General features: G+C 37.9%; 1 protein-coding gene across 20 annotated transcripts in view; it reads left to right on the top strand.

Moving 5' to 3' along the window:
* The window catches only part of MTERF1 (mitochondrial transcription termination factor 1), a 212,234-nt gene that overhangs the window by 85,440 nt on the left and 109,488 nt on the right, over positions 1-17,306 (top strand). For 15 of the 20 annotated variants that reach the window (XR_006889851.1, XR_006889855.1, XR_006889854.1 and 12 more), the window contains one exon: positions 9,773-9,923. The exons of 4 other annotated variants lie outside the window; for them this stretch is intronic. The gene's annotated coding sequence lies outside the window, so the exon portion shown is untranslated. Of the gene's footprint in view, positions 1-8,330; positions 8,346-9,772; positions 9,924-17,306 lie in introns of those variants that run through there. One more of the 20 variants, XR_006889859.1, reaches the window with a different exon arrangement.

Below are 17,306 nucleotides of genomic sequence, written 5' to 3'. Positions count from 1 at the left end.
CTATTATGCATTTTTCCTTTTCTTAATTTTTTTTATGTGTATGTGTGTGTGTATGTGTGTGAGAAGAGTAAAAAAAGAAAGGATTTAGGTCTATAGAGGGTGGTGAAATCTTTTCCAAGATTAAATGTGAGGCCAGCTCTAGAAAAAGTGAGATGAGAATGTTTCTGCTGAGGATTTGGAGCATTTAGTGGAGTCATACGAAAGCTGAGAAGTTAGGGAAGTACATGGTTCTGTACTTGGAAGACTTACATCAAGGTTTTATTGTAAATCTTTGTGAATGAGCCGAATGGACATTTACAGCTCACACTGTCCCCAACATTTTCATGTTAACAAATAACCCTCAGAGAGTGCTTGATGTGTGCTACATATTTGAGCAAAAATGGTTCTTCATATAAATTAAGTCCTCCAATAATATTCTTTCATAGCACTCTGTATTTCCTTTCATAGTAGGAACATAATTTTCTACTATATATATTGGTGGGATTATTTATGTCTTTCACTAGGCTGTAAATTCCATGAGGGCAAGAGACGTGTCCATTTTGCTCACCACTGGATCACCAGCATTTTGCAGAGTGCCTGCCACCTGGTTGATGTTCAGTAAATGTTTGCTGAATGGATGATTCAATAAAGATTGTCCTCTTAGACCCACAGCATGACTTGGGAAAAGAAGCACATGTTGCTATGTGGGGGGAGGGCATGCTTGCCTCACCAGCCAGTTTGCCTGCCAGATGACCCTCATATCTGATGTGGGTCAGGTTGTGCTGTTATTCAAAGCATTTACTCTAACTCTGTGTCAAGAGTCTGTTTTCAAGATATGGTTCATGGAGGAAAAGAACACTGCTTGGTGTGTAATACGTATTTGTAAATAAAGACATCCTAAAGGAGGGGGAGTTATTTATGATTAATAATCTGGACCCTTTGGTCATAGACAATAGTTACATTTATATACTATGTAAATTTTTGTGTTTTGATTTAAAAGCACCCATCTTAATCATAAGTATGCTACCATAAACTTTCTCCCTCCTGTAACATAATCTTTATAATCACCATTTAATGGCTATAAAATGTTTCAGTGAATAGATTGTCCATAAGATAATTAATCATACTCCTATTGCTGAACACTTAGTTGCTTCTAATTTTTTCAATGTTGTAAATAATACAGGGAGCAACAACTCTGTGCATATAGCTTTTACCATCCCTTGAATATTTTTCTTTTTTAAAATTTTTAAATTTTCCTTAATTTTACTTTTTTTATTGCAGTAACATTGGTTTATAACATTATATAAATTTCAGGTATACATCATTATATTTCGATTTCTGTGTGGATTACATCATGTTCACCACTCAAAGACTAATTATAATCTATCACCACACACATGTGCCTAATTACCCCTTTTGACCTCCTGCCGCCCCTCTTCCCCTCTGGTAACCACCAATCCAATCTCTGTCTCTATGTGATTGTTGTTGTTTTTCTCTTGTATTTATGAGTGAGATCATACGGTATTTGACTTTCTCCCTCTGACTTATTTCACTTAGCATAATACCCTTAAGATCCATCCATTTTGTCACAAATGGCCAGATATCATCCTTTTTTATGGTTGAGTAGTATTCTATTGTGTCTATATACCACATCTTCTTTATCTATTTGTCCCTGCTTCCAGTTCTTGACTGTTGTGAATAATGCTGCAATGAACATAGGGGTGTATATACCTTTACATATTTATGTTTTCATGTTCTTTGGATAAAGACCCAGCAGTGGAATAGCTGGATTGTATGGTACTTCTATTAATTTTTTGAGGCATCTCCATACTGTTTTTCGTAGTGGCTGCACCAGTTTGCACTCCCACCAGCAGTGTACAAGTGTTCCTTTCTCTCCACATCCTCTCCAACACTTGTTGTTTCCTGTTTTGTTGATTATAGCCATTTTGATGGGCGTGAGGTGATATCTCATTGTAGTTTTGATTTGCATTTCCCTGATAGTTAGTGATGTTGAACATCTTTTCATGTGTCTGTTGGTCATCTGTATATATTCTGTGGAGAAATGTCTGTTCATCTCCTCTGCCCATTTTTTGATTGGGTTGTTTGTTTGTTTTTTTTGTTGAGTTGTATGAGTTTGATATATATTTTTGATATTAATCCCTTATCAGATATATGGTTTGCAAATATCTTCTCCCAATTGTTAGGTTGTCTTTTCGTTTTTTTGATGGTTTCCTTTGCTGTGCAGAAGCTTTTTAGTTTGATGTAGTCCCATTTGTTTAGTTTTTCTATTGTTTCCCTTGCCCAGTCAGACACGGTACTTGAAAATATGCTGCTAGGACTGATGTTGAAGAGTGTACTGCCTATGTTTTCTTCTAGAAGTTTCATGGTTTTGGGTCTTACATCCAAGTCTTTAATCCATTTTGAGTTAATTTTTGTGTGTGGTGTAAGATAGTTGTCTACTTTCATTCTTTTGCTTGTGGCTGTCCAGTTTTCCCAACACCATTTATTGAAGAGACTTTCCTTTCTCCATTGTATGTTCTTGGCTCCCTTGTCAAAAATTAGCTGTCTATAGATGTGTGGGTTTATATCTGGGCTCTTGATTTGGTTCCATTGATCTGTGTCTGTTTTGTGCCAGTACCATGCTGTTTTGATATAACTTTGTAGTATATTTTGAAATCAGGGAGTGTGATACTCCAGCTTTGTTCTTTTTTCTCGGGATTCCTTTGGCTATTTGGGGTCTTTTGTTATTCCGTATAAATTTTAGGATTCATTGTTCTGCTTCTGTGAAAAGTGTCATTGGAACTTTGATAGGGATTGCATTGAATCTGTAGATTGCTTTAGGAAGTATGGACATTTTAATGATGTTAATTCTTCCAATCCAAGAGCACGGAATATCTTCCGTTTCTTTGTGTCTTCTTTACTTTGTTTCAACAAAGTTTTATAGTTTTCGGTGTACAGATCTTTCACCTCTTTGGTTAAGCTTATTCCTAGGTATTTTGTTCTTTTTGTTTCGATTGTAAATGGGATTGTATTCTTAATTTCTCTGTCTACTACTTTGTTGTTAGTGTATAGAAATGCAGCTGAGTTTTGTATGTCGATTTTGTATCCTGCAACTTTACCCTATTCATTTATTATTTCTAAAAGTCTTTTGGCGGATTGATTAGCATTTTCTATATAGAAAATCATCTCATCTGCAAATAGTGACAGCCTCACTTCTCCTTTCCAATTTGGATCCCTTTTATTTCTTTTTCTTGTCTGATTTCTCTGGCTAGGACTTCCAATACAGTGTTAAATAAGAGTGTTGAAAGTGGGGATCCTTGTCTGGTTCCTGTTTTAAGAGGGATAGCTTTCAGTTTTTCTCCTTTGAGAATGATATCAGCTGTGGGTTTGTCATATATGGCCTTTTTTATGTTGAGGTACTTTCCTTCCATACCCATTTTATGGAGAGTTTTTATCCTAAATGGATGCTTTATCTTGTCAAATACTTTCTCAGCATCTATTGAGATGACCATGTGATTTTTATTCTTCATTTTGTTAATGTGGTGCATCACACTGATTGATTTGTGGGTGTTCAACCATCCCTGCATCCCTAGAATAAATCCCGCTTAATCATGGTGTATGATCTTTTTAATTATTGTTGTTTTCGATTTGCTAGTATTTTGTTGAGGATCTTTGCATTGATATTCATCAGTGATATTGGCCTGTAATTTTCATTTTTGTGTTCTTTCTGGTTTTGGTATCAGGGTAATGTTGGCTTCATAGAATGAGTTAGGAAGCTTCCCCTCCTCTTCAATTTTTGGAAGAGTTTGAGAAGGATAGGTATTAAGTCTTTGAATGTTTGGTAGACTTCACCAGGGAAGCTGTTTGGCCATAGACTTTTATTTTTTGGAAGGTTTTTGATTACTGTTTCAATCTCCTTACTGGTGATTTGTCTATTCAGATTCTCTGTTCCTTCTTGATTCAGTTTTGGAAGGCTGAATGATTCTAAGAATTTATCCATTTCTTCTAGATTATCTAATTTGTTGGGGTATATAGCTTTTAGCTTTTCACAGTATTCTCTTATAATCTTTTGTATTTCTGAGGTGTCTGTTGTAATTTCTCCTCTTTCATTTCTGATTTTATTTATTTGAGCCTTCTCTCTTTTTTTCTTGGTGAGTCTAGCTAAAGGTTTGTCAATTTTGTGTTTCTTTTCAAAGAACCATCTCTTAGTTTCATTGATTTTTTTCTGTTTTCTCTTTAGTCTCTCATTTGTTTCTGATCTGATTTTTGTTATTTCCTTCCTTCTACTGATTTGGACTTTGTTTCTTCTTCTTTTTCTAGTGCACTGTTAGATTGTTTATTTGAGATTTTTCTTATTTGTTGAGGTAGGCCTATATTGCTATAAATTTCTCTCTTAGAACCATTTTTGCTGTATCCCATATATTTTGGCATGTCATATTTTCATTTTCATTTGTCTCCAGGTATTTTATATTTCTCCTTTGATTTCTTCATTGACCCACTGATTTCTCAGTAGCATTTTGTTTAATCTCTACATATTTATGGCTTTTCCAATTTTCTTCTGTAGTTGATTTCTAGTTTCATACTGTTGTATTCCAAAAAGATGCTTGCTCTTATTTTGATCTTCTAAAATTTTTTGAGGCTTGTTTTGTGACCTAATATTTGATCTCTCCTGGAGAAGGTTCCATGAGCATTGGAAAAGAATGTGTATTCTGCAGTTTTTATATGGAATGTTGTGTATATCTCCACCAAGTCTGTCTGGTCTAATCGGTCATTTGAGGCCAATGTTTCCTTATTGATCTTCTGTTTGGGTGATCTAACCATTGGTGTAAGTGGAGTGTTAAAATCTCCTACTATTATTGTGTTGCTATCTGTTTCTCCTTTTATGTCTGTTAATAATTGCTTTATATATTTAGGTGCTCCTAAGTTGGGTGCATAGATATTTACAAGTGTTATATCCTCTTGTTGGATTGTTCCCTTTATCATTATGTAGTACCCTTCTTTGTCTCTTGTTATAATTTTTGCTTTGAAGTCTATTTTGTCTGATATAGGTATTGCTACCCCAGCTTTCTTTTCATTGCCATTTGCATGGAGTATCTTTTTCCATCCCTTCCCTTTCAGTTTGTGAGGTTTAGGTTTGAAGTTTGTCTCTTGTAGGTGGCATATGTATGGGTCTTGTTGTTTTTATCCAGTTGTCCACCCTATGTCTTTTGATTGGAGCATTTAGTCCGTTGACTTTTAAAGTAATTATTGATAAGAATGTACTTATTGCCATTTTGGTACTTTTTTTCTGGGTGTTTTAGAAGTTCTTCTCTGTTCCTTTCTTCTTCTCTTGCTATCTTCCCTTGTGGTTTGATGGCTTTCTTTAGTATTAGTCTTTAGTTTGGGTTCCTTTCTCTTAATTTTTTGTGTATTTATTATAGGTTTCTGGCTTTTGATTACCATAAGGTTCATATATAATAACCTACATATATAGCAATCTATATTAAACTGATGGTTTCTTTAGTTTGACCTCTTGCTAAAAGCTCTACTATTCAACTCCCCTCCTCCCACATTTTATGTTTTTGCTATCATATCTAATTTTTTTTTTCTGCATGTGTATCCATTACTCTCTTATCATGGAAAAAGATAATTTTAGTACTTTTGTCTTCTGAACTTCATTTTAGCTTCATAGGTTGTTGATCTGCTACCTTTGCTGTTTGTTTGCCTTTGCCAGTGATTTTATTGTGTTTTTTTTTTTTTGATAATTTTCTTATTCCTATTTGTGGTCTTTTCTTTTCCACTTAAATAAGTCCCTTTAGCATTTCTTGTAAGGCTTGTTTCTTGGTGATAAACTCCTTTAGTTTGTGCTTGTCTGGGAAACTCTTTATCTCACCTTCCATTCTGAATGATCACCTTGCCAGGTAGAGTGTTCTTGGCTGTAGGTTTTTTCCCTTCAGCACTTTAAATGAATCATGCCCCTCCCTTCTAGCCTGTAAGGTTTCTTCTGAGAAGTTGGCTGATAGCCTTATGGGGTTGCCTTTGTATGTAACTTGTTGCCTTTCTCTTGTGGCAGTTAGGATTCTTTCTTTATCTTCAATTATTGACATTTTAAGTATAATGTGTCTTGGTGTGGGCCTCGTGGGTTTATCTTGTTTCGTGCTCTCTGTGCTTCCCGTACCTAGATATCTTTCCTTCCTTAGGTTAGGAAAGTTTTGAGCTATTATTTCTTCAAATAGATTCTCTGCCCCTTTGTCTCTCTCTTCTCCTTCTGGGACACCTATAATATGGATGTTAGTGCACTTGACATTGTCCCAGAGGTCCCTTAGACTGTCCTCATTAGTTTTAATTCTCTTTTCTTTTATCTGTTCAGCTTGGGTGATTTCCTGTAGTCTTTTGTCCAGCTTGCTGATCCATTCTTCTATATCATCTACTGTGCTTTTGAGTCCCTCTAGTGAATTTTTCATTTCCTGTATTGTATTCTTCATTTCTGATTTATTTTTTGATATTTTCCAATTCTTTGTTGAAGTTCTTGCTGAGTTTGTGCATTCTTCTCCCAAGATCAGTGAGCTTCCTTATGACTCTTAGTTTGTGCTCTTTGTCCAGTAGATTGTTTATCGCTGTTTTGTTTAGTTCTTTTTCTGGGGTTTTGTCCTGTTCCTTTACTTGGAATGTATTCCTTTGTCTCCTCATTTTGCCTTTTTCTTTGTGCTTATATCTATGTATCAGGTAGATCAGCTACATCTCCCGATCTTGGAGAGGTGACCTTATGTATGAGATGCCTTATGAGGTCCAGCAGTTTGCTTCCTCCTTGTCACCAGTTCCAAATTTCCAGGAGTATCCTCTGTGTGGGCTATGTGTGTCCTTCTGTTGTGGCAAGGTTGCTCCTGCTGCAGGTGCCTGAGGAGGCTAGGCTGTCCCTCTGGCCAGCTGGTTGTAATACTCAGTGCCTGTGGCTGCTATGGTCCCTTCAATCACTTTATTAGGCATAGGGAACCCCAGCACAGTTGGCTGCAAGGTCTCTTAGCACACTCCTCTTGCAGTTTTCCTGTTAAGTGAGTAGGTCCACAGTGTGGCTGGTTGCTAAGCTCAGGGGCTTACAATTGCTATAGGCCTCTGGCCTGCAAGGCTGTTGTCAGCTCTCTGTGTTGCAGCTGAGTGGGACCAGCCCCAGGCATGGATCCCCCACTTGTTTCAGGCTTTGGAATATGGGGCCAATCCTCTATATGGCTGTTTGAGAAGCACAAGTCTGCTGCAGCTGACAAGCCCCACTACTATGGGACTACACCCCTGTCAAAGCAGTCCTGCCCTGTATGTGGTCCCTGACCCACTTAAGTGGGCCCAGTCACCTCACTGCAGAGGCCCTACATAGTCCACCAACATGGGTCCACCCCTTGTGCATGCCCTGCCCCACAGGGGCAGACCTACTTGCCCCCTGCAGAGTTTCCAGGCACCCTGCCTATGCAGGCCCACAGGTTGCCCAAGGGCTTGTTGGGTGGGGCCAGTCCCTAGGGCAGACTGCCTGTCCTAACTGAGCTGGATTAAATCAGTGCTCTAGTGGGTGGGGCAGACCCCTGGGCTAATAGGCCAGAGGAAGAAGTCCCATGGTGTCTGCCAGCGTCTGTATCAGCATGCCTGTGCTAGATCATAGTAATGGCTGCCGCTAATGTCTCAGTCCCTGGGGAGGTCTCACCTCTTGCTGAGATGTGTGCAGAACCTATCAAATGAGTCTCTTTTCACCAAAGGACTGTGCACATTTCTTTCTGGTGATTTTAGGTTGCTTTCCAAAATGGGTGAATTTGTGTGTGGGCCATTTAAGATCAGGCTTTTTCCCCCTTATGTCTGATGGCTTTCCTGGGGTATTCCCTGTTGTACTTAATAGCCAGCAAAGCCAGGTATTATGACCCTTGTCTCAGTTGTACTGAATCCAAAAGCTGCTTATTGTGGTACCACTCCCTTGCTCAGATCCTCTACTCCTCCAAGGAAGGCTTGTACCTTAGGATTGCTCTTGGCTGGCTGTGAAGCACTGTGGCTTGAAGATGGCTTTTTTTTCCTCCAGAAAGGCATTTCTGCCTCTTTCACCTTAGTCAGCAGCATCCCTTGTTGTGGGGTTCTTTTTATCTAGTTTTCAGTTCTCTCTCAGGGGTAATTGTTCAAAGAGTAGCTGTAAATTTGTTGCATCCATGAGAGGAGGTAAGTCCAGAGTCTGCTTATGCCACCATCTTGACACTGTCCTACCCCCGTGGATATTTTTCTAGGAAGGTTTCCCTTGGATATTATTCCAGACTGCTGGCTTAGAGAATGAGGAGTTAAACTGATTTTTAACATGGGGTATTTTTTCAGATATTTGGAGCTGAGTCTGTGTTCTGGCACTGAGGATCCTACTGCAGGTGAAGTCCCATAGCAGGAGTCCCTGAAACATCAAGGTGCCTGGGCACCTACTCCAAAGCTGTGAAGACTCTTTGCCAATATAAGGATAGGAAATTAGAGGGTTTGAGTTACCTAATTTTTTTTTCATTTCCATTAATATGTTTATTTTAGGATTTGTGTTTTTTAAATATAAAAATTATTTTTAAGAATAGTTTTAGAATTACAGAAAAATTATGAAGATACTACAGAAAGTTTCCATATACCCCACACCCAGTTTGCATGATCATTATCATCTTATATGAGTATGGTACATTTATTATGACTAAGGAACCAACATTGATATAATATAGTATAATTAGATTTGTCTACTTTTGTTTATTTTTCAAAGTTGAAATTATAAGGCTTTTATTCCATACACCAGCACTCAAGTAATCCTAAAGTTAAAGAAATGAGGGGCTGGCCCGCTGGTGCAGCAGTTAAGTGGGTGCGTTCCGCTTTTCAGTGGCCCAGGGTTTGCTGGTTTGGATCCTGGGTGTGGACGTGGCACCACTTGGCACACCATGCTGTGGTAGGCATCCCACCTATAAAGTAGAGGAAGATGGGCATGGATGTTAGCTCAGGGCCAGTCTTCCTCAGCAAAAAAAGAGGAGGATTGGCAGTAGTTAGCTCAGGGCTAATCTTCCTCAAAAAAAAAAAAAGAAATTAAAAGAGAAAGGAAAAAAGGAAGACCAAGATCATAGTCACAGATGCTCCTTGAGAAGACAGGAATGTGGCCCTTGCCCTTATTTCTACTTAAAAAAAAAATCAATGTAGGATAATATACAAGATGGGAAAATTTGGAAGCATTCTATTTTTAAGAAATTTCCATTAGTAATTGCTTGCTGTATTTTTCAGTGTTATTGCTGAGAACTGACTAGTGTGTTTTCCAAAATATTATTGTTCTTTTCTTCCTGTATGTTTACTCCAATTCTGCTAAAAGTCTTATTTTTTAGTAAATTAATTTTGAATTAAAAATATTAAAAAAAAACTTGTTTTAATCTTTTTTTTTCCTGCTATAATCTTAGGAAGTTATTGTTAGACTGACTTGCAATCCTTCTTGGGGTATCCTTTTCTGTGTCAGAACTAGTTTCCTAATTACCTCTCTTGAGGGTAATTGTCCGACTGTCTGAAGGATACTGTTTAGGACTGCTATCCTAAAAAAGTTGAGAAGATGAAGATTGCCTTTCTCATTTTTCCTTTTGACTTTCACTTTTACTTTTTTTCTTCTTTGGTTTCTTCAATCCCCAAGTGTGGTCTGTAGTCTCTGTGATGCACCCAATGATCCCTGCCTCCCCTTTTGTGTGATTTCCACCCCTTAAGTAACTTGTTTCTAACCAATAGGATATAGAAACATTGAGGAGATATCATTTCCATGATTAAGTTATAAAAGATTGTGACTTCCTGGCAGACTTTGTCTTTCTTGCTAGGTTTGATGAAGTAAATTGCAATGGTGAAGAGGCCCATGTGGCAAGGAGCTGAGGGTGGCCTCTGATCAACAGTCAGTGATAATCAAGTCCCTCAGAACAACACTCAAGGAACTGACTTCTGCCAATAACCACGTAAGTGAGCTTGGAATTGAATCCTTCCCTGGTAGAGCCTTCAGTTGAGACCACAGCCCTAACTGTCTTGATTACAGCCTCATGAGAGACTATGAAGCAGACCCAGCTAATCCTGTCTGGATTCCTGACCCACAGAAATGGTGTTGCTTTAAGTTGCTAAATTTTGGGGCAAGTTTATACACAGTAATAGATAACTAACATACCAAGGTTCCCTCCACTCCAAAGAATGTGATGAATCACAAAGAAGTCACCTTTGAATATATATTATATTTCTCAAGATAATAGGAATGATGCTTTATTATAAAAATTATATGACCTTTGAATAGGAGAGATATTTTTAGAGATTTCTTAGAGTGTTAAAGTAGTAAGAAATCTCACAGGTGATCTGGTTAATGTTTCTCTAGGGATGTTCCACAGAAAACAGAACTCTTGAATTTTCTTCTACAATTGGTTTCATTTGCACCCTCTTTTATTTTATGAAAGATATCCCCTGGCACTTAACTGATAAGTCTGAAAGACCAGGAATTTAGCAGTCAGCCTTGATTCCCTTCTCTTGTAGCCACCCTTCCACCCATATAACCAATCACCACCAAGCCTATTAATTCTGTCTTCAAAATATACCTTAAATCTGTTTACTTTTTCCATTGCCATCACACTGGTCTAATTTGCCTTATCTCTCACTTGGAACCGCTACCACCACTTTTGTGGTAGGCAAAATAATGCCTTTCCTCCTATACCCCCAAAGATGTGCACTCTGTAATTCCTGGAATCTGTGAACATGTTACCTTACACAGCAAAAGGGACTTTGCCAGTGTGATTAAGGGTATAGGCCTTCAGATGGTGAGATTATCCTGGATTAGCTGAGTGGGCCCAACCTAATCACATGCATTCTTAAAAGTAAGGAATATTTCTTGGCTGAGTCAGAGAGATGAAATGGAAGAAGAAGGAGGAGAGATTTTAAGTATGAGAAAGACTTGACCCACCATTGCTGGCTTTGAAGAGAGAAGAAGGAGGCCACAAGCCAAGGATTGTGAGTGGCTTCTAGAAGCTGAGAATGGCCCAAGCTTGCAGCCAGCAAGAAAACAGGGACCTCAGTTCTACAACCATAGGGAACTGAATTCTGCCAACAACCCAAATAAGCAAGAAATTGATTCTTCTCTAGAGCCTCCAGAAAGGAATGCAGACCTGCAGATTTTAGCTCAGTGAGACCCATGTCAGACATCAGACCTACAGACCTGGATGATATAAATTTGTATTGTTTCAGCCACAAGGTTGTGGTAATTTATTACAGCAGCAGTTGAAAACTAATGCCGCCTTTTATTATTCTTCCTAAGTATTCTTCCTGGTGCTTCAAACTGTGCTTGACTGGACAGCCAGAGTGACCTTTTAAAAAACAAATTCTATCAGAGCACTTCCCTGTTTAAACTCCTTTCCATTGTGCTTAGAATAAAACCCAAGCTGTTTTCTGTGACCCAGAAGTCCTGCAGGATCAGGCCCCTTTCAATCTCTCCAGTCTCTCCTGAAGTCATTCCTCCTTTCTCACCTCACTGGCCTTTCAATTCTCTGAGCTTGTTAAGCAGTTTCACACCACGGGTTTTCACAGATGCTGGTCTTTTGCCTGGAATGCCTTCCTCTGCTCTTTACATGTAGTCCACTTCTCATTCGTCAAATATCATCTTAAATGATACTAATTATATGACTATCTCATAGATTATATTAGTATTATTTAAGATACTATGATATCTTGATATATTACGCTGTTAGAGACTTTTTCGTATTATCTTATCTAAATATGCCCCCTTTGTCATTATTTTATATTAAAAAACCTATTTATTTCCTTCATAGCACTTTTTTCAACTTGGAATCATATATTTATTTGTTGCTTATTTACTGCCTATCTTCCCAACTAAACTCTAGGCTTTAGGAGAACAGGGATTGTTTATTCTTGTATCCCCAATACCCAGTGCACTGTCTGGCATATAAGAGATGATCAATAAACAGTTTTTTGAGTGAATGAATGGATACTACTTTCATGGGATGTTTGTAGACATTTTTCCAGGGAAATGGTTTTATGGTCAAATAAGTTTGAGAAATTAGGAACTAAACAAAGTTACACAGATTTCTTTACTGCAGGACTTTTCTGAGGCTTTAATTTCCTAACACATTATCCGTTGCTAGTGAATCCTGAGTCTCTAAATGCGGCTATTGTTTGTAGCTTTCCTCCCTGTCATTTGACATGGAACTTCTTTTTCGAGGGAGGTATCTCTTAGGACTGGTGGATGCCAATGTAATTCAAGGTCCTCATTTTCTAGACAAGGAAACTGTAGCCCAGGAAGATTCACTGACTTGCATAGGGTTATACTGTGAGTTTTGGTAGCAGTCAGGTCTTTCATGAAAGTCTAAACATTTAAGAATGTCTATACCATCTTTAAATGATTAGCCCAACCAATAGGGAAAGTTATGTTTAGAGTAAAATTATAGATGAGAGCTTAGAGCAGACTATATCAAGGAATTTGGCCTCCTTTGGAAATTGCCATTTTGGATAAAAATACCACAACTGAGAAAAAGTTATTCAGACCCCATAATTTAAAAATTTACCACACCCCTTCACCCATGCTCAGATCAAAACAAAAATTCATACAATTTAGTTGGCCCCAGCTGCCTGGAATAGGAAGGAATTAGGCAAGAGGCATAAGGGAAAGTCTGGATTTTATTTACTTACCTGATTACTATGTTTTTGTGGAAATTTTTTTGTGGGAATTCTAAGAGGATCTGAGAGTGGAATCCATATGTTCACTTTCAACATAGGGAATCAGTTGAGAGTATGATTAAATACCTGGCTTTGGAATCCTACAGCTGTGGGTTAGAGACCTTGCTCCATCACTTACCACCTGTGTGACATTTAGCATATTATACCAAACCTCTCTAGCCTTTGTTTTCTCATCTGCAAATAGGAGTAATATTAATTCCACCTCATAGGGTCGTGGAGATGAAATGACACATGTAAAGAGCTCAGTACCAACAAACATTGTAAAAGTTAGTATTTTTAGAGAAAGGAGTTTAGGTGTGCCATTGATGAGCATCTGAGGGATTGGTGAAAATACTGAGATAGGTTTTAAGGTTCCTCAGTGAGCTCCATTGATTGATTTAGAATCTCCTTGTCAGACTGTGCTGACTTTGCAAACTGTGCCTTCTACCTTGGTTTTGAAAAATACCAAATAAGAAAAAACAGAGTCCACATATAATTTCCATTAGGCTCACTTCTTGATCCTTTAGGATTTTGCCTGTAGATCTGGAATAGTAAGATTGTCTGACCTAATGCAGCATAAACACACACTGGCCATGATTTAACAACAGCAGCATAGTCAACACCTTTTATTACTAAGAGGTTTACGTGGTGTGCTTGGAAAAACAGCCGTTAGTCTGATATTTTGAGGCCTGTTTTTCAGCTTTGTTAGGGTAGATGGAGAGTACCTTTACCAGAGCTAGAGTGGTCTTCTTCCTAAGGCATGGTCTTTCTAGGGTCTGTTGAATGCTTGGGGTGTTTAGTGAGGTCTGTCTACTTTGGCTGGTTGAAACCCGAACAATTCCAAATCCTGTGGAGGCTCTGGCAGTTGCTCAGCCCCAAGCTCCCCTGTAGTTGTTCTTTGTCTGGCTTTGAGGAGTATTGTTCTGTGGATCTATTGCCTAGTATCCAGCCAAAGACTCAAGGGGGCCCCTGTGCAGATTTCTGGAACTCCTATTTATTCCTTTATAGCACTTTTCTCAACTTGGAATTATGTATTTGTACAAACAAATTACACAGCCCCTTTCTCTCTGGTAGCATGCCCCATCAATTCCAGCTGCCTCAGTGGCCCTGAATTCTGATCTGTTTCCTCAGCACCCTACACTGAGATCTGTAACGTACTTCTGGGATCACCTTGTTTATTTCCCTTCTCTCAAGGATGAGATTTTACCTGTTATCCAACATGGGCAAACAGTTATTTCATATGTCTTGTCAAGTTTTATCATTGTTTAAGAGGAAAGGTTTCTCTGTTGTGGTCAGAAGTGGAAGTCCTTCCCCTCTTTTAGGCTTCACTACTTTACCATAGGGCCTGTACCTTGAAGAATCTCCCCCTCAGTTCTGTAGTGGTGAGGGATTTGCTCTTATACTATACGCTCTTGCCAAGTTTCTCTTATGACTAAGGGTCTGAGTAGGACAGATGGCGGGTATGGATCAGAGAATCAGTCTATCATCAGAGGGCAGAACAAAATTAACTCATCAGTAACTAAAACAGTATTTGTAGCTGTGTGCTTGATATATTTAAGAATCTAGAATGTACAAACGATGGCATGTTGGCTTATGTGATGGGTTTATTTCTGAACTCATTTCTAATCAAGCTTGATTTTAAACAACTTATTAGTGTTTAAATTGGTTATGATTGAAATCATTGGAATCTATGCTCATTTCTATATTCTTAAGCTGGAAAGACCTGACTGTATTAGAAAAGGACATGGCTTTCCTAGGTGCAAAGACTCCTTCTAGGCTCAGGGTCATGCAAGAACGCTTATTTTCTTTAGTCACCATGCACACGTTAATTATGATAATATAAGCTAATAAGCTATTTCTATACCAATTTCTTCAATATAATTTGAGGTAAGAAGTAATCACATATTGATATCTTTCATAAATAAGTAATGACAAGATTGGGCTCTTTCTTCTCATAACATGAGTAGGTGAAGAAAAATGCAATAAAATATGATTTAAAGGACCCAAAGGCTTTCAGTCATCTTTTTGCTTATTATATAAAAGATAATATAAAAATAGAAAAAAGTTCAAGAAAAATAATTAGTTTGTTTTTCTTCTTGGTAGGTGGTAGGGAGCCACTGGTGAGAAGATGTTCGTTAGTAAGTTTTTGCTACAAAGAATGTTTGCTGGCATCAGTGAAGAATGTTTATCTTTGCTTGCAAATGATATTGCCTGTATCATGAATAACTATGAGGAGAACACAAAAGGAAAATTCCAAAATTTAAATTTGCACATTTATTGCAGTTCCATGTTTCAAGTGTCTAATGCCTATTAATTCAGATGCCATGATTTTCTTTTCTTCTCCATGATCATTTTGACTTGGATAACTTTGGAAAAGCACTTGAAAGAAGATAAAATGTCTGTTTTATGACTACTCTGTAGATTTAGTGACTCCAGCCTTCTTTAGGGCCTTGAACTTTGATAATTTCCTATCCATTCGTAACTTTAAATAACCTTAGAAAATGAACTACTCTGATGTTTCCTTTTCATTCTTTTGAGTGTGTAACTTTATCATGCTAATTGTGTATATAATAATATTGTACAATTGTCTTATGAAGACAATTGAGTGGTTGATATTATCCTGCTTTTATGGAGGAGAAATCAGAGCTGTGGAAGGATTTTATGATTTGCCAAGTGTCACCTATGGACAATTAAGTGCCATGGCCAGAACTGGGACTAAAGACTACAGTCTAGTAGAATGAGCTCAGGTTGACTAGGGGGAGGGACTTAATTGTGCTTCCAACCCTGTCCTTGATTTAGGCTCATTCCTTCTCTGAGTCTCATTTTCCTCATTTGTAAAGTGCTAGGGGTAGAAGAGGTGAGTTCTCACATCCTTCCAGCTCTGAAATTTTATGGTCATTTGATTCCCTTTGGCTTTTCTCCTAGAGTGCATTGCTTCCTTTAACTTTTATCTGGATATACCTGAATTACATTTGGTTTGCATTTCTCCACTTCTGCTTGTGCCCTGAGATGTATTATTTTGCCTTTAAGTAGTTTTTCTGAAGAAATTCTAAAAAAAAAAAATTTAGCCACCTAGAATACTCAGTGATTTAGAAACAGTCTGGTTGACTTTCTCATTGCTCTCTTAATATTTTATTATTGTGTTATATGGTACCGTTATTACAAATTTACCTATGCTTATATAGTACAACTAACATGCGGAAAAAGCCATCACTATATTTTCAAATAAGGTGGTTTTCATGTCCCCAAATACTCACCATTGTTTGGCTTCATTACTAATCACTTGTGTGATTTTGGGTCTCATACTAGACTTAGTATAATGTAATGACTTACCTTCCTCACAAAGATGTGGTGATCAAACAGAAACTAGATAATAGTTACTCCCATGATTATTTTCCATTCCTGAATTTAAGGACATTAAGGTTGAAGCATTTCAAGATAAAATATGTGCTTCAAAGTCTTCAATATAATTTAAAAACAGAATTTCAATAAAGTGAGGAAATGCAAAGACTATGGACCTTTCAACTGAGTTGTGAAATGCATACCAACGTTTGGACTTTTTGGAGCCCACTTCCGGACTTTTCCATGACTAAGTCTATAATTTGCTATTAAAATGTTGTGATTTCAGTTTCAGACAGTTGAGCTATAAATTGCTGAGATCTGGGATAAGTGGCCAATTATATTAGAACAAATGTCTATTGTTTTATTTGGGGAGGGGGAGAGTTCACTGTACTTCTAACTTATAGTGGTTATTTCAAATTTTCCCCCAGAAGAAAAAGTCCATGCCACATTTGTGGAAATGGTTGAGTGACCACAGGAACGAAGAATTCGGGGATGATTTACTGCAGATCATCATGCAGGCTTCCCAGCATGTGCATTTTAAACAGTACTGTGTTGTCTCCAAGTTTGCTAAGGTGTAATCTGTGAGCAATTGAGGCAAAATCAAAATCAGAAACTTAGGAGAGTAACGTTGTTTTGGAATTGTCAAGCAAAAGACCTTGGTTTGGGTTGTTACGTCTGGAACCAAAATGTCACATGTGGCATACATCATTTGAAGTTTATTATTTTAACCTTAGACCTCCTTGTTGAAAATTTATGCTATTCAGTGCCTTGCATCCCCGTAGAAGCATTTCTAGTCTATTATACGTGAGTCTGTGCCAGCTACATGGTGGGCATGGTGAAAGCATAGCTTGGATGGCTGGAAGGCCCCCTCCATGGTTTCAGTCTTGTTGGAGCTGCCAAACCCAATGGGTTCAAGGGGGTGCTCAAAAATTGAGGCATGGCACCAGGTAATTGAAACCATTCCCTACACATCTGGAAAAAACCCCAATCTACTCACACTGTCTGCTGCAAAAGAAATTATCCCATGCTATTGCCAGGAGTTGCAGGAGAGTAAAAGTGGTATCATTTTATGTTACAGAAGCATTTAGCATTTTCACAGACAGATTCAAAAGCTTGTGGTCACAAAGTGTGAAATTGTTATTAAAATTCCTCATGAAATCAACAGAACACCTATCTAGTGATTGTTGCAAGGCCTCCTTTCCTTCCATTTGTACGTTGTAGCAATGATCCCACTGATCCATTCTATTCTCCATAACAAACATATTTATTCCACTTTTCCATTCATTGATTAA

The sequence above is a fragment of the Equus quagga genome, chromosome 8 (assembly GCF_021613505.1).
Source record: "Equus quagga isolate Etosha38 chromosome 8, UCLA_HA_Equagga_1.0, whole genome shotgun sequence".
In the NCBI taxonomy this organism is placed as follows: Eukaryota; Metazoa; Chordata; class Mammalia; order Perissodactyla; family Equidae; genus Equus; species Equus quagga.
The sequence above is the reverse complement of the archived record's forward strand: the minus strand, read 5'-3'. Positions and strand labels throughout refer to the sequence as shown.